Below are 15,607 nucleotides of genomic sequence, written 5' to 3' on the forward strand. Positions count from 1 at the left end.
TCAGGTTTCCCATTGACTTCGAGATTTTCTCTCTGTCTTTGGTTTTCTGCAGTTTCAAGGTAACGTGCCCAGATGTGGGGTTCTGCTGTGTTGTTGTCTTTATCCTGTTGGGTGTTCTCTGAGCTTCCAGGATCTCTAGCTTGGTGTCTGTCATTAATTTTTGAAAGTTCTTTGGCATGATTATTTCACATATTTCTTCTGCTCTGTTCTCTTGCTTTTCCTCCTGGTGGTGTTTTTTTTAATTTTTAGAAGTCATTTATTAATTTGTTTAGGCTGAGCTGGATCTTAGTTGCAGCACGCAGGCGTCTTAGGTGCGGCATGCACGCGGGATCCGGTTCCCCGACCAGGGACTGAACCCAGATCCCTGCATTGGGAGCGCAGTCTTACCCACTGGACCACCACGGAAGTCCCCCTCCTGGTGTTTCAATTATGTGTATTCTGCACCGTTTGATATTGTCCCACGGTTCTCTTTTTCCTCTTTTTGCTTTAGGTTAGGAATTTTCTGTTGATCTACCTTCAAGTTCGCTGATTCTCCTCAACCCTACTGGGCCAACTACCAAGCCCGTGGAAGGCGTTTTCGTTTTTGTCACACGTTGATTTCTCACATTTCCTTTTTCTTCTTTCTTAGAGTTTGCGTCTCTCTGCTTACATCACCCACCTGTCCTTCACACTGTCCGTCTTTCCCATTAGATCCCTTAACGTATTAATCATAGTTATTTTAAACTCCCCATGCCATAGACCTGGCCTCTGCCTCACGTCTGAGTCTGTTTTGACGCCTGCCTGGTCTCTTCAGAATGTGCCCAGCAAGGGCAAAACACACGTGAGACCCAATGGAGGTGATGTGGCAGCCTCAGCCAGGGAGAGCCTAGCAACCGGGGCTCAGTCCCTCAGGAATGGGGGTGTGGGCAAGCTGCCCAGATGGCAGAGATGCTCGTGACGGTGAAGGGTGCAGAGAACGTGGTGTCCAACTCGGCTGAGATGGACTCAGTCTTCACTTCTTCTCTTAAAACTTCCCCCCAAAACATGACCAACCACAGCTCAGCTGGGGCAAGTTTCCTATAAGAGCAAGCAGACTCCCCAAACCCCGTCCTCAGGGCTGCCGCGCTCGCCCTATCGGGGGAGGAGTAGTCCTGTCAACACTCTCGCTGCATGGAGTGTGGGGAGCGCAGGTGACAGAGCTGGGTGTCAGTCCTAGCTCTGCAACCAAGCTATGTGGGCCTCAGGCAGGTGCCTGCACTGTCCAGGCCTCCGTCTCCTGTAAAGTGCGCACAACGGTGACGGTGCCGCCCACAGGCCCTGCAGGTGCACCAACACCTGGGGGGCTTTTGAGGGGAGATTTCTGTTACACCCGTGAGAGAAGGGGCTGAGGAATGGCGGCCTGCCCAAGTGAGGAAGAATGCCACAGCAAGGGTACTATTAGCAAAGCTGGGGGGGGAGAGACAGAGAGAGGGAGAGAGGGGCGAGGGGCACTGGTTCATGCAGAGGTCAGCCCCGTTACACGTGGGCAGGGGGCTAAACACCCCCGCTAGGCCTTCAGAGGGACTCAGAGGTGGGGAGGCCAGCCCTCCCTCTGGACCTCCCGATCAGAATGGCATACACTAAGGCTGGAGGTCCACCCCGCAGCAGCTCGTCCACTGCTCTGCCGACCGTGGGAACCTCTCGGGCAGCCTCAGCAGGTCGGGGGGCGGGGGGGAACCTGGATGACACCCTCTCAAATCCTGGCCCATACCAGCTCTGTGTCAGACCCCGGAAGTCGGTCCTTAAATCGAGGGCAAGCAGCCTCAGTGAGAAAATTCATCCCCACGCAGATCCCACAGGAAGCTGCATGGCTGGCCCTTCCCAGGCTCACACCGGAGATACGACTGCGTGGGCCTGTGGCTGGGACCCGCCAGGAATGGGCACCGGGCCTGGGGGGCTGCCATCCAAGATTGTGTGCGCCTTGCAGCCCAGATCAGTAGCCTATTAGGGGCACCAGTGCGGTGTATTCAATCAGCACTGCTCTGACTCGGTCTCAGAATCCGTATTATTGGCCCAATGGAGTGTGACCGGCTCCTCCAGGGTCTGTCCAAGCCACTTGAGTGAGACTAATACGAAAGCTTCAAGCAGGCGGCCATGACAGCAGCGCCAGGGGCAGGGGCCTCAGGGCGCCTGCACTGCAGCCCCACCACCCAAGAATGCAAGCCCCTCGCCCACACCCAAATCGTGCCGCGTTGCCACATGCACTTACTCTCTGGGAAGCCAGGGCTGGCGCTGGGGTGAAATTCAGGGTATTTAACCGCTGTGGGTTGAACTGAGTCCTCCTCAAATCCATGTTGACGTCTCGACCCCAGCAGCTGTGAACGTGACCTTATTTGGAAACAGGGTCACTGCAGATGTAATTAGTTAAGATGAGATCATCAGGGTGGGTTCTCACCCAGTATGACTGGTGTTCTTATAAAAAGGGGAAATTTGGACACAGAGACAGACATGCACACGGGGAGACGTCATGTGAAGACAGAGGCAGAGATGGGGGTGAGGCTTCCACGAGCCATAGAACATCAGAGGCACCGGCAAACACATGTAACACACAGGAGCAAGTAAACATTGGGCAGGGTAGCAAATGTATTTCCCACTACAGCTCATACTCAGAAAGGCTTGAAAGCCACGGATCTAGACAATTCTCAGAAAGATACCAGGATACTTGTTCTTCTGATTCCCATCTGACAGGGAAAACTAGGCTTCCAAGGAGTGGGTGAGACAGGGCTCCTGGGCCCCCTGGGTGGGGAGCCCTTGTGCTGAGGCCCCCCGAGGGGTCTGCAGGACTGGCTGTAAGGGCAGGACCCCCGGGTTGCAGATCTGGTGCCTGGTCCCCCCGCTCAGGAAAGCGGGGCTGGCCTGTGTCCCACATCTCAGCCGTCTGGGGACCAGAGGGCGTGGATGTCTGGAGCTTAGAGGCGGCGCTGGGTTCAAATTCCAGCTCTATTGTCTCCTGCCTGGGAGACTGTGGCCCTCAGGGACAGAGGAAAGTGCCTTGAAAGGCGACGGCCCTCCTGCCCGCCCACAGCCCCCATGGAAAGCCAGGGCGCCGGCCAAGGCCATGCTCTCCTCCACCTGGACACAGGTCTCCCACCTATCCAGTGGAGGGCGGACGCCTGGGACTTGGCCTCAACGGCCCGTATCCCTCTGGGCAGGCCCTGGTTCCGACCAGCCATCCAGACCCGAGTCTGGGGCTGCCGCTCACCTGGCTGTCCCTGGCACTGAGCAGGTGGGGACCACAGGAGCGCCTGATGGGTGGGAAGAGGCAGGGCCACCACCTCTCAGGCCTCAGCTTTCTCCTCCGGCCATACTGTTATTTCTTCCTTTGGCTACGTCCAGACTCCAGCCCCTTCTCAGCCCCCAACACCTCTGCCTCCTTGTCCAGCCCCATCCTGGAACTCCTGAATGATAGCCTCTGTGCTGGTCTCCCCACGTCCGCCACTGTCCTGGGGAGGAAACAGCTGGCGTTTTCCTTTCTCTTCCCCTCTTGAAATAGGACCAGTAAAGATGTTCATAACATGAGGTAGACGGGTCTTGATGTGAGTCTCAAAGCAAGAAAGAAACAGTCGTATTTGTCTAGTTCCAACCCTGTCTTAGCAAAGATCTGCAGGAGGTGGGGGAGGGGCAGGTGGCCCCTGGGGAGAGCTCTGGGCAGGGGGCAGCGCAGGTGCAAACGCCCCCAGGTGGCCTGCCTGTTGCTCGGCCACCGTCCACCTCCTTCCAGAGCAGCCCTTGGCCCTGTCCCCGCTTTAACCCCATGGTGGGCTGACAGGGGGCTCAGGGCAAAGGGACCCAACTGGACCCGGGGGTCCCTGCTCCCCGCCGGTGGGTGAGGCTCTTTGTGGGTCCTGCCCTGGGACGCTCCTCCTGGTCGGCGGGGGGAGCCAGCCCCTTCCGGGGTGGGGGCGTGTTTTGGCCACAGGCTCCCGGGCCCAGGAGGGGCGGCGGAAGGGGGAAAACAGGCAGCAGGTGCCGCTTCTAACAGCCTTGACGGGCTGCCAGTTGCCTCTGAGATCCAGAGCACATCTGCGCTCATCAGTTGGCCAACAGATGGGCCCCGGTTTAATATTTTTGGATTCGGTTACACTTGGGGGCCGATAGGAACCGTACAGAGTGCAGGTGTGTGAGCAGAACAGCATCCTGCGGCGGGGCGGGGCGGGGGCACGGGGACGCGCTCGGGGCCAGTGGCCGGGAGCCTGGCTGCAGGCGCTCCAGGTGCCCCTGGGGAAGCAGCCTCACTCTGCACCTCGGGTTTGGCTGCGGGCTTTGTTATAAGCTTCTTGCAAAGCACAGGCCGCGGTAATTCCCCCATCCATCCCGGGAGTGATAGCACCAGTCAGCAGGGCTGGGCCGGGGAGATAAATTTGGAGCGAGGCAGAGCGGGGCTGGGCAGGGCCAGATGGCTGGTGTGGCCGCTCATGTTCCCACCAGCAACTGCTCTTGTTACTTAATCATGTCACGGGCAGGAAAGCACCCACCCCCATTCCTAGTATCTCTGGGGCCACCTTTGCAGCTGGCCCCGGGGGAAGTTCCCAGGAACTGAGATAAGGCTGCCGGATGCGGCCTTGGACTTGGAGCTCCAACCAGGACCCCGCAGACAGTGACCCCACGGCGACTGTTTGGGACGGGGAGGTGGTGCCGACCAGGTGCCTGGGGGACCCTGGCAGGAAGACATTCTGTAGCCGAGGTCCCGGGCAGGGCAGCAGTCACAGGCCCGCCCTGCCCGGGCTCTTCCTGAAGAGAACATCTTGCTTCCTCTCACGCCTGTTATCTCCAGCTGACGATGGGGAAACTGAGGCCCAGGGCAGCCAGGGAGCCTGCCCAAACCACAGCCCAGCAGGCCGGGGCTGCAGACACTGTGGGCGAAGCCGTTTGCTTCACCAGCCTACGGTGTTGCGTCCCTCATGGGCCCGATGGTCTTACAAGACCCGCCTCACTCTGTGCAAATTCTCCTGTTCATAAGGCGTCACCTGTCTCCCGGGGCCCCCATGACCGCAGCTATGTGGGAGGTCCTCACGGGGTGGGCCGGGGGAGGCCTCGGGAAGGAGTCCCTGCCCACGGGCTGCAGTCCAGCTGGAAAGGAAGACTCACACGTGGTAAACACACACATACATGTAACCAGACTGAGTGCACGCTGGCCTCCCGGGCCTGGTACAGGGGAGGCTGCAGTTCACGTACTGCTTCACTCATTCATTCGGCGAGTAGCAATACTTATTGATCACCTTCTGTAGGCCAGGCACGGCTCCAGGGGCAGGGGACACTGGTGAGGAGACAGACGCCTGCCCTCCATAAACACAAATATCAGTATGTGGTGCGTGAATTAACAGCTAAAGGAACCAGGGGACTCTTCATTTGAAAAGCAAAAGTTGAGATTTTTCAGGGCAAACAATAAAAGCTAACCTCTTTGGGGCTCTTCGTAGGTGGCAGGCAACAGGAGGAAGGCATCGCTGAGGGTCCCTTTTGTGCTGAGAAGGGGCAGGGGCTCCCGAGGGTGCCCAGCAGCAGGCGGCGTCCAGCCGGGCAGAGGGAAACGCCCGTCCAGCAGGGGGTGCACCCAGGACGAGAAGAGCACCTCCACTCTGTAGATGTGAGTGCACGCCTCGGCCCCTGGAGACAAGAAGCAACTCATACCTCGTCTGTGTCCCAGCAGAGCAGCCCTCAGCCCCTCACCAGGACAGGCCCCTCAGCCCACTGTCACCACTCTAGGCTGTGTGGCCCACGCCCAGGTCCACCGTGAAGGGCCCAGGGCACTGTCACTGAGGCAGGAGCCTGGGGTCACCCCCTCGACACACCCTTGGCCTCCTGTGGGTCTGGGTGCTGCGCACCAGCAGGGCCAGCCCTTCTCCCTTCTCTCCTAAGCCCACCCTCTCCCAGCCTCGGGGAAGCTCCTTCTCTCCTCCCCAGTCCTGCCACCCCTGCCTCCTCTGAGCCCTGGCCACTCCCCACCCCCAAGTGCACGTGGCCAGCTCAACCCCTCCCAAAGGCAGGGACCTCACAGGATGTTCCCAGCCTCCCTTGCAGCTAGGCACAGCCACAGTTTAGCCAACAAGCTGGAAGGGGAGAACTGCCTGAAAATTTCTGGGAAAGATTTTCCTCCCTGGCTCCTTTTCTTCCTTTTTTTGAACGCAGCGGTCACAAGCTGTGAGAGTTGCAGCCAGAGCAACCACCTTGGAACCATGAGGCAACAAGCCAGCACTCAGGGGACGGCAGAGCACGAGGATGGGAAGAGCCGGGGTCCCTGATGACATCATCGGCTCACGGCACCTAATCCAGCACCACCTTCTGCAGTTCCAGAAAATATACGTGATTGTCTGTTAAACCACTGTTGGCTGGACATCCTGTTACTTGCAGCTGAAAGCATCCCCAGGAAGTGCAAGGCTTAGTACCCGTGAACCCCCAGGCTGGACCTGGGCCACCGCCAGCCCTGCTTAGAGGCCAGTGGAGGAGAGAGAGAACCTGAAGATGAGGCCAAGATGGCTCTGCCACTCACTGCCTGGTGACCTTGGGCCAGTACTGAAACGACCCCCACTAGGCTTCTGCTTCCCCATTTGAAACGGGAGGGGGCCCAGCAGCCTCCCGCCCGACCGAGCCCCCTCCAGTGCACCTGTCTGGAACCACTGCCCCAAGCCATCTCCGAGGGCTTTGCCAGCTCACATCACCCATGAGCCCACAGCTCTAGTAAAGGAGGGCTGAGCTGGCTGTCGGGGAGGCACTGGTGGGCATTCTAGGCGAGGGGACGTCATAAAGGCCGCGCAGAGCCACAGCCTGGAGAGGCGCACAGAGGTGGCTTGATCGGGGCCTGGATGGGAGCTGAGGAACCAGTGAAAGGTGGTGCGTGGAGGCCCCCAGCCCCGGTCCAGGCTGAGTCCTGACACTGCTCCCGGGCTCCCAGGCTGCCCTCGAGCTCTGCTGGGAGGAGGCTGGTCTGGTAGGGGGAGGAGCGGGAATCCCGGGGTCCTCCCTGCATCCGGGGAGGCGGCCGAGCCCTCCTGCACCCCTGACAGGCCATGGGGCTTACCCGCGGGGCCACACCTGGCCCCTCCCCTGGCCTGGGTCAGAGCCACGAGGGAGGAAAGGTAACCAGACTGCTCCCGGGGCGCCGGGCGTCCCAATGCCCCCCTCTCACCCTCACGCCCCCACTGGGCGGATGGGGAAAGTGAGGCTGGGGAGGCGCAGCCGCCCCCAGGGGCCAGGTGGAGCCTCCCCTTCCCCCCACGCCCGCCGAGCGAGGAAGGGGGGCAGCTGAAGAGGCGCCAGATGGCCCAGATTCCCGGCTTCCGCAGAGACGCCCGGGAACAAGACCTCCTCTCTCAACTACTCTCGCAGCTGAAAATATTTACATCCAAATACGTCCCAATGCGCCATATTTTTGCCTCAAGCCAGCCTGGGAGTCTGTCCCCGCCACCTGTGAGGCGGCGACGCCTGGGTAGGGAGGGTCTTGCCTTCCAGGGGAGCTGACGAGTCTTACCAGAGGCCAGGATGAAGGAGCGCGGGCCTGGGAGGGAGCCCAGAAGGGACCCCGGGGTTCTGAAAGGCCGGCCTCGGGGCCCTTACGCTAGCAGGGGGCTCTGCTCAAGGGCGCTTCCCACAGGAGACGCGGGAAAAGCACCTCCTCCTAGAGAGCCAGGGCGGCACTCCGCTTCCCTCCCGCGAGACTGCCCTCCAGCGAGACTTCCCACCCGCGAGACTTCCCACCTGCTAGGTTGCCCTCTCGCGAGACTGCCTTCCCGCACACCCAAGTAGCGCAAAACGTGGGTTGTTTTGCTGCTCTTCGGCTCGCGGTGTCCTCCGACCGGTAAGGCGGCACCTGACCTCACTCGCCCCGGCTCCCCAGCACAGAGAGTAGCGTCCAGCTCCGGTAGGTGCTCAGTAAGTGCATGTGCAAAGCACAGACCGCTGAGTGCGTGGGAAGCTCACGCAGACCACTGGCCTCTGGCTTCCCGTCTGTGAGATGGGAATAACCAGTGACGCGGCCACGCCTTGCCTGGGCTGTGCAACAGGCTACGGTGGACGGCAGACTGAAAGGAGCAGAATTGTGTCCTCTCCGAGTTCCAGAGGCAGGGAGACCAGAATCGAGGCGTCCACAGGCTGCGCTGCACCTAAAGGCTCGAAGAACGGATTATGGGCTGCACTGTGTCCCCACAAAATTCGTAGGTTGAAGCCCTGACCCCCCAGTACCCCAGAATGTGACTGTATTTGAAGATGAGGTTGCTGGGGTGGCCCCGAGCCAGGGTGACCAGTGTCCTTATAAGAAGAGGACACTAATCCACAGACGCTGGGACTGCAGACACGCAAACCTGGACGTGGACGTTTACAGCAGCTTTATTCCCAATCGACAAAACTTGGAAGCAACCAAGATGTCCTTCGAGGTGAATGGATAAATAGACTGCTTCATAATAAATAGACAGTGGAATATTACTCAGCACTAAAAAGCAATGATCTGTCAAGCCATGAAAAGGCATGGGGGAACCTTAAATGCAAGTTACTAAGTGAAGAAGCCAATCTGAAAAGGCTACAGACTGTGTGATTCCAACTCTGAAACATGCTGGGAAAGGCAAAACTATGAGACGGTGAAAGGATCAGTGGTGGCGGGGGGGGGGTTGGGGGGAGGGAGGATGAACAGGCAGAGCACAAAGGACTTTCAGGGCAGTGAAACTACCCTGCATGAGACTACGATGGTGGATACAGGTCATTATACACTTGCCCACACCCACGGAATGTACACCACCGAGAGTGACCCTGGTGTAGACTGCGGACTCTGAGTGATGGTGGTGCAGGTCCATCAGTTGTAATCAAGGTACCACCCGGTAGGGGTGCGATAATGGGGGAGCCTGTGAGTGTGAGGGGGCAGGGGCTCGATTCTTCTGTAAACCTAAAACTGCTCTAAAAAACAGAGTCTATTTAAAAGAAAAAAACCTGGCCCACAGAGCTGACCTCCTAGTGGAGGGACAGGCAATAAACAACATGAATGAGTAAAGCTTCTCTCCCTTGAGCTAGTGCCCAAGGAGCAGGAGGGGGAGGAGAAAAGGGGGCAAAAAGTGAAAAACGACATCGTTCCCAGTGGAGAGGTTTTCCTTTTTTATTCTTTCTGGATCAAACACAGCCTCAGGTCCACTGGGCTCATGCCTCATGGGCTCACAGGAAATGCGTTTAGAGCTGATTGCTGAGATGCGGGGTAGATACTGGCTCCTCTGCAGGCGGGCAGCTCGAGGGACGGGGTGGGGGGTGCCCAGGACGCGGGAAACCTCAGCCCAGAGTCAGAGAGAAACCAGGACCTGCCGGGGCCTACCCCACCCTCCACCTGGGGCTCCTCAAGGGGAAAGTGGCCTCGGGGAGGGGCCTTCCCCTTTGCAGCTTGGCTGCTCAAGGGAGCAGGGTGGGCAGCTCCCCACAGCCCAGAGGGCGCGCTCTGCCGGCAGGCAGGCAGGTCCCCAGGAGTGTTGGGGTCACGCAGAGGTGACACTCTTCCCTTCTGAGCCTGGGTTTCCCATCCCTCGGAATGGACAGCCTTGCCCGATGCCGCTGGAGGGGGTGGCTGGTAAGCAAAGAGACTAGGGGTGGGGCGGTGAGGGGCTGGGTCCTTGGTGCAGCGGGACCCTCGCCCATCCCGCCCGGCTCCCCCAGCCCCGCTCTGGGTCTGACTGGACCCAGCGCAGCCCCACACCCCGGCCCCGCGCACCGGCTGGTGACGTGGGCAGCCTGCTGAGCCTCTCGGAGCCTCTTGGTGACGGTGACAGGCATTAGGTTCAGGTGCAGACTGAGGAGACGTCTCAGCGCTGAGTCACGGGGACTTGGCTGTCATCACTGTCACTGCCAGCACTCTGTGTCCATCCTCACACTCTGTCCTCACTGGGCTCAGCCCAAAGCCCCAGGCCTGCTCGTCAAGCAAGTGAAGTTCAGGACGAGAGGAGTGGGCGTGGCTCCCCCGCCACTCCACACCCACCTCCAGGTTCGGAATGTGCATGCCGCCCAGCCACAGGCCACAGAGCCCCGGTCCCCCGAGGGCACTACACCAGGCCCCTGGCTCCCAGAAGCTGGGCCTGGGGCACGCCCTTAGTGGGCCGGGTCTCTAAAGGCAGACCACTTAGGGTCTTGGGCCCCGTGACCCACCTCCCCTGAACCAGCCACACAGCTGGGGTCAGGGGTTGAGGAAAGCTGGTCTGTCTTCCTTGGAGGGTGTGTGGCTCACAGGTGGGGAGTAGCGTCCTGAGGGCTTCCCCTTCTCCTGCCAGTGAGTGTGCCGACCGCCCCAGAGCCCAGCCTCATGTGCAGGATTCCCAGGCATCGACCCAGGATGCAAGTGGCCCTTCTCCATGGCTCTGTTTGCTCAGTGACACCCTGACCAGGGATTGGCGGGCAGGGTGTCCTGCCCTGGGCTGTCTGTCTGCCCCAAGTGAGCCCATGGGGGCAGGTTTTCTCCTGCACCATCCCTGTTGACCACCACCATCTGGCCACACTTCACTCTGGACCTGGAAGCAGAGGTTGGCCTCCAGCCAGGCACTGGGTCCGGGGGTGCTGATCTGTCTTGGCTCACGTGTAGCCCACATCTCCCCATCTGGCCTCCTCTGGGGCTGCCTTGTGACTCATATCCCTCTTTTGAGTGCTTTGTGACTGGGACTGTCGCCCCTGTGAGTCCCAGTACCTCCTCTCTAAAGCGTGGCTGGCATGAGATTTGCATAGAATCATGTTTCCACTAATCCATCCATCAGTCACCCATCCATCTACCCACCCATGCCTCCCTCCATCCATCCACCCATCCACCCACCCATCCATCCACCCATCCACCCACCCATCCATCCACCCATCCACCCACCCTCCCATCCATCCATCCATCCATCCACCCACCCTCCCATCCATCCATCCATCCACCCATCCCTCCCTCCACTCTCCCATCCACCCACCCACCCACCCTCCCATCCACCCACCCACCCACCCTCCCATCCACCCATCCACCCACCCACCCTCCCATCCATCCATCCACCCATCCACCCACCCACCCACCCTCCCACCCACCCACCCTCCCATCCACCCATCCACCCACCCACCCTCCCATCCATCCATCCACCACCCACTCTCCCATCCATCCATCCATCCATCCACCCATCCCTCCCTCCACTCTCCCATCCATCCACCCACCCACCCACCCACCCTCGCATCCATCCATCCATCCATCCACTCACCCTCCAATCCATCCATCCACCCAGCAGTCATGGGGGCTCCTACAGGATAGGAGAGGAGGCGGAAATAAGACACCCAGCCCGATGGGCTTCCCTGCCCACCTCCACCCAGTGTCATCTCACCACTGAGCCCCACTGGCCTCCCTCCAGCTCTCTGGCCATCCTACAGAATCCTGAAAGCCTGAAAATGTGACCGCCTCTGGGCCCCTCTATCTGGAATGCTCTTCCCTTCACTTCCCCAGGGGCAGCTCTTAATTGATCCCTCAGACACAGCTTCCAAATCACCTCCCCTGATTGCCCCACGGGCCACATCTATTGGGGGCTTTTTGGTTGAATGTCTGCCTCCCGTAGGGGAGAAGGTCCCTCGCCCCCTGCCCCCCGTCCAGCGGTGGGTGCTGGCCGCGGTGGCCTCTGGAGGGAGCAGCCCCACCCGCTCGTGCAGCCACTCCTGCTGCAGTCACTTCCTCCTCGGGTCCTTATCTCCCGGGCCGCCCAGCTCCGAAAGCCACCGCCAACGTCTGCTTCCCCACAAGCCCCAACTGCCCGGCCTGGGGGGAGCGGGGAGCAGGCAAGCACCCTCGAGGTGGCCACCAAGGGCCGGGCAGCCCCCGCTCCCCACTCGTGGGCAACTTGCTTTTCTTTCAACCCAACCTCTGTCAGCCCCTCTGATCAGAAAACCAGGCAGGATGAGACGCCTCCTCACGAAAGTGGAAGTGGCCCATCTGGGGTGCTCCCTGCAGGTGCAAGCGCCCCGAACGACTGCCCAGAGCTGGGGTGGGGGCTGCCTTCACAGGGGAGGGGCCTGTGCCTTCCCAAGACCCTCTCGCTTCCCAGTTCGCAGAGGCCCCACTGCTTGCAGCCTGGAAAACGGGGCGAGGCGAGAACCCCAGCACCAGTGCGAGTGACAGCTGCACCGCCGACCCCGAGGCAGGCCGTGCCCGGCGTCCCCCGTGGCATCTCCTCCTGGAACAGTCTGGGAGCTGGAACCACTGTGATCAGGGTGTCACACACGCTGAGGAAACTGGCCAGGGTGACCCTGAATCCCACCCTGACTGAGAGCAGGGGAAGCCAGGAGGGGCCGTGAGGACAGTGGCGAAGCCAGGGACTGGCCCCTGGCTCCCAGCACCCTCCCCTCCACCTGAACCCTGGGGCCCCGGGGCAGTGCACCCTGAGGGGACATGCACGTCGCCGCCCTTTCCAGGAACAGACAGGGTCTGTCCCTGCCTGGACTGTAGAGGGACGCCCACCTGCTGTGACGGTGGCCGCTGGGGAAAGAGCGGGAGGCACTGGTAGGGGTTCTTACTTGCTGCCCTGCGCCCTCTGCACTGCTTGGACTGCTCCCCACAGGCAGGAGTTACCTACAATCCAATTCAGTTCTGTCGGAATAGCACAGAAACCTGTGCATCAGCCCCGGGTCTGCGGGCTGCACGCCTCTGGCCTGTCAGAGGCCCTGAGACTGCGGCCGAGGTACGATCCCCAGGGACTGACTGCCAGGCCAGTGGAGGGCGAGGGCCACACTTCGAGGAGTCTTCCCACGGCGGTCACCACCTTCACCAAGCGGCCGTTTGAGTGACTGTGAAGGGCCCCGCCTCCCCTGTGCGGGGTGCCAAGTGGGGAGCAGGGTCTGGGACACCCGCTTCCGGGCTGAGTGGTCACAGAGGGCCCTGACTTTGTTTCTGGCGTCCGTCAGAGTGGGGAGCAGCCCGAACCCCCCCAGCAAATTCCACCCGTGAGCCCGAATTGGCACTGTTCCCCAAGGCGTCCATCGGGAAGTGGGGTAAGGGTCCCTGAGGAGCCCCCAGCCAGGAGGCCAAGCCCAGAGAGGGGGTTAGCCTGCCCAGCCTGGCGGGCAGTACTTCCAGGGTGGGTGGGGGCAGGATCCTCAGGCCGCGAGGGGAAAGCCCTGAGTGGAGGGGAGCTGGCCAGAGCGGCAGGACCGGATCAGACCAGGGCTAACCCAGAGGTCAGGTTCAAGGTTACAGGCGATGCCCTTGAACAGTTGGCCCTGGGCAGGCGGCCCTGGGGGAAGTCTGGCTGAGGGCAAGAGAGGGCAGAGACCCCCAGACCAGCCCAGGCTGAAGACAGGGCCAGGCCAGAGGGGAGACAGGTGGGCTGGGCAGCGTGGGAGTTGGAGGCTTGGCCAGGATGGACGTTGCCCCCATGCTGCTGAGCTGCGCCCCTGCCCAGGTCAAGGGAACACACCCAGCGGGCCAGGGCCAGGGCCAGGGCCAGGGCCAGGGTGGGTGGGGTGTCACCGGCCGGGTGGTAGGAGGAAGTTGTTGGAAAGTCAGGACGGAATGGCCGTGAGGGAAAGCCGGGCAGGGCTGGGCCCAGATGGTTCCTGTTGAGGAAGCAGTGGGCACAGCTGCACGACTCTTCCTGGCCTGGCCACACTATCACAGCGACACAGCTGGCTGCCCTGCTGCAGGCTGCAGGCGACCTCCCCCACCGGCGCGTCCCCAGGCCCGCCCCGCATCACATGAGGCACTGCGGCCGCCCGCCCCTTCCCCAGGCCGGCGGGCAGCGACTGCTAGAAGGCCCAGAGCGGTCTGGGGGACAGAGGCCTCCGGCTCGGAGACGCCCAGGCTGGCTGAGGCCCCTGTCTTTCCCTCGAGGGCTCACGAGGTCGGGAAGGACGCCCAGGGCCGTGCTCAGGCCCGGCTCCCGCCAGCAGCAGGATTCAGTCTCCTGGACCCACCTCCAGCTCCATGTCCCGTGTGTCCCCCGTGCTGGAGAGTGGGCTCACGGCACCCACCAGCTGCTCAGCGCCTAGGGGTCCCAGGAAGGGCGGCCCAGGTAAGGGGATGGGGCAGGGGGAGGGGCGGCCCAAGCAGGTGGCGAGGCTGTGACACCTCCACGCTGCCGCCTGCCTGGCCCTGTTGACTCACCCCCACCGTCAGCGCGGCCTCCCACCGGGCACAGGCCCGCACAGCTGGGGCAGGTGGCCGGGGAGGACCCGGCAGGTGCCAGGCCGGTGGGCAGGCCCCACCCAGAGGCGGATGCTAGAGGCGGGGGCGGCTCAGTCCTCTAAGAGGGGTGGGCTCTGTCGGCCTCAGGGAGCAGGGCCCCGGAGTCAGCAAGGAAGAAGGTGTGCAAACTGGTGGGGACCCCTACGACTTGGAGGTCGGATGAGGAAACTAAGGCCAGATAGAGAGGGCCTCGCCCAAGGCCCCGGGACAGAGTGATGGTCCAGGACCCAACCCTGGGCCCCAGTGAGGAGCGGCCCTGCCAGGGTGCCCACCCAGTGGAGCCAGTGCCAGGGAGAAGTGGTCACATAGGGCTGCTGACTGGGGGGTGCAGGAGGCCGTGGCCCTCCCTGACACCGACCCCAGCTGCAAGGTCGCCTGCCCGGCTCTCCCAGGACTCGGGGGCCAGCAGGGCTGTAGGCAGGTGGCCCCGCTCCCCAGCCACAGCCACGTGCCCACGGTCCCAGGAGCACAGAGTCCCAAGTCTCACTGCGGAGTGCAAGCATGCCCTGCCACTCACCCTGGCACCCCGACCCCAGACATCCCATCTCCCCTGCAGAGGGACCGCCTCCCCTGGGCAGGTCCCCACCTGCCCCATCCAGGGCCCCGAGGGCCAGCTCCCTGCACAGGCTCTGCCAGGCACTCAGCACATCCAGGACTAGAATCCCGGCGTGTAAGGCCCGCCTCTCCACACAGTAACGAGCGTGCTGCTGGCTTCTCCCGAGTGTGGGTGATTCAAAGACATCGCCAGGGAGGCACCAGTCACTGGCCTGGGACACGCTCGCCCTTCCCTCGGGCTGGCCAGAGGCTGCAGTCCCATCTAGCTCCAGCTGGGCCCCACACAGCTCCCCTCCTTTCCCAGGGCGGCCCCGCCTGACCCCACTGTTCTGGGACCACTCCCCCCTCCTCACCTGGGGCCGGCCCCTCCTCGTGGCGGCCTCAGTTTCCTCATGTGGCAGGCCCCGTCCTTCTGCCCACTGAAGGGGTCAAGAGCGGCTTCTCAGAGGCGGGGGAGGGAGGGGGAGGCAGACGAGACTGCTGGCTGCTGTGTTTGGATGGTGGAGTGCCAGCCCGTGCAAGGGGTTTGAGGCCAGGAGACACGATGGGCCCTCTGCGCGCGTGATGTCTCCTGCGGTGCTGGCCGGGCTGCGGGCCCTTGGAGAAGGTGGTCTGGGCGGGCCTCCGCTGCAGGATCCCAGCCGCCCCAATGGGGCACTTCCCACTTGGGAGGCTTTGCTGGGAGGAGGGAAAGCAGTGGCTTGTGCATTTGACTGGGGGCTTGCCTGGGCACGGGGGTCCCAGCCCTGGGACACTGGCTTCTAGGAGCTCACGGCCCATCGTCTCTAAATCCCCTGGCCCCAGGTGATAGGCACAGCCACACATCCTGCTCCCCAGGTCTCCTTACGGGGGCAGATGCTGGGCCGTACAGCGCCAGGCATCCCCACCGGG

General features: G+C 61.8%; 1 long non-coding RNA gene across 1 annotated transcript; it reads right to left on the reverse strand.

The window, feature by feature from the left end:
* Positions 1 to 1,862: 1,862 nt before the first annotated feature.
* On the reverse strand, positions 1,863 to 8,592 carry LOC307178380. The gene is made up of 3 exons (XR_013825190.1): positions 7,484 to 8,592; positions 5,416 to 5,622; positions 1,863 to 2,366 (listed from the first exon to the last, which is right to left on the reverse strand). It is a non-coding gene; the product is annotated as an uncharacterized lncRNA (long non-coding RNA).
* Between the last annotated feature and the right edge of the window lie 7,015 nt (positions 8,593 to 15,607).

Source organism: Stenella coeruleoalba, assembly GCF_951394435.1.
Source record: "Stenella coeruleoalba genome assembly, chromosome: 20".
NCBI classification, from domain to species: domain Eukaryota; kingdom Metazoa; phylum Chordata; class Mammalia; order Artiodactyla; family Delphinidae; genus Stenella; species Stenella coeruleoalba.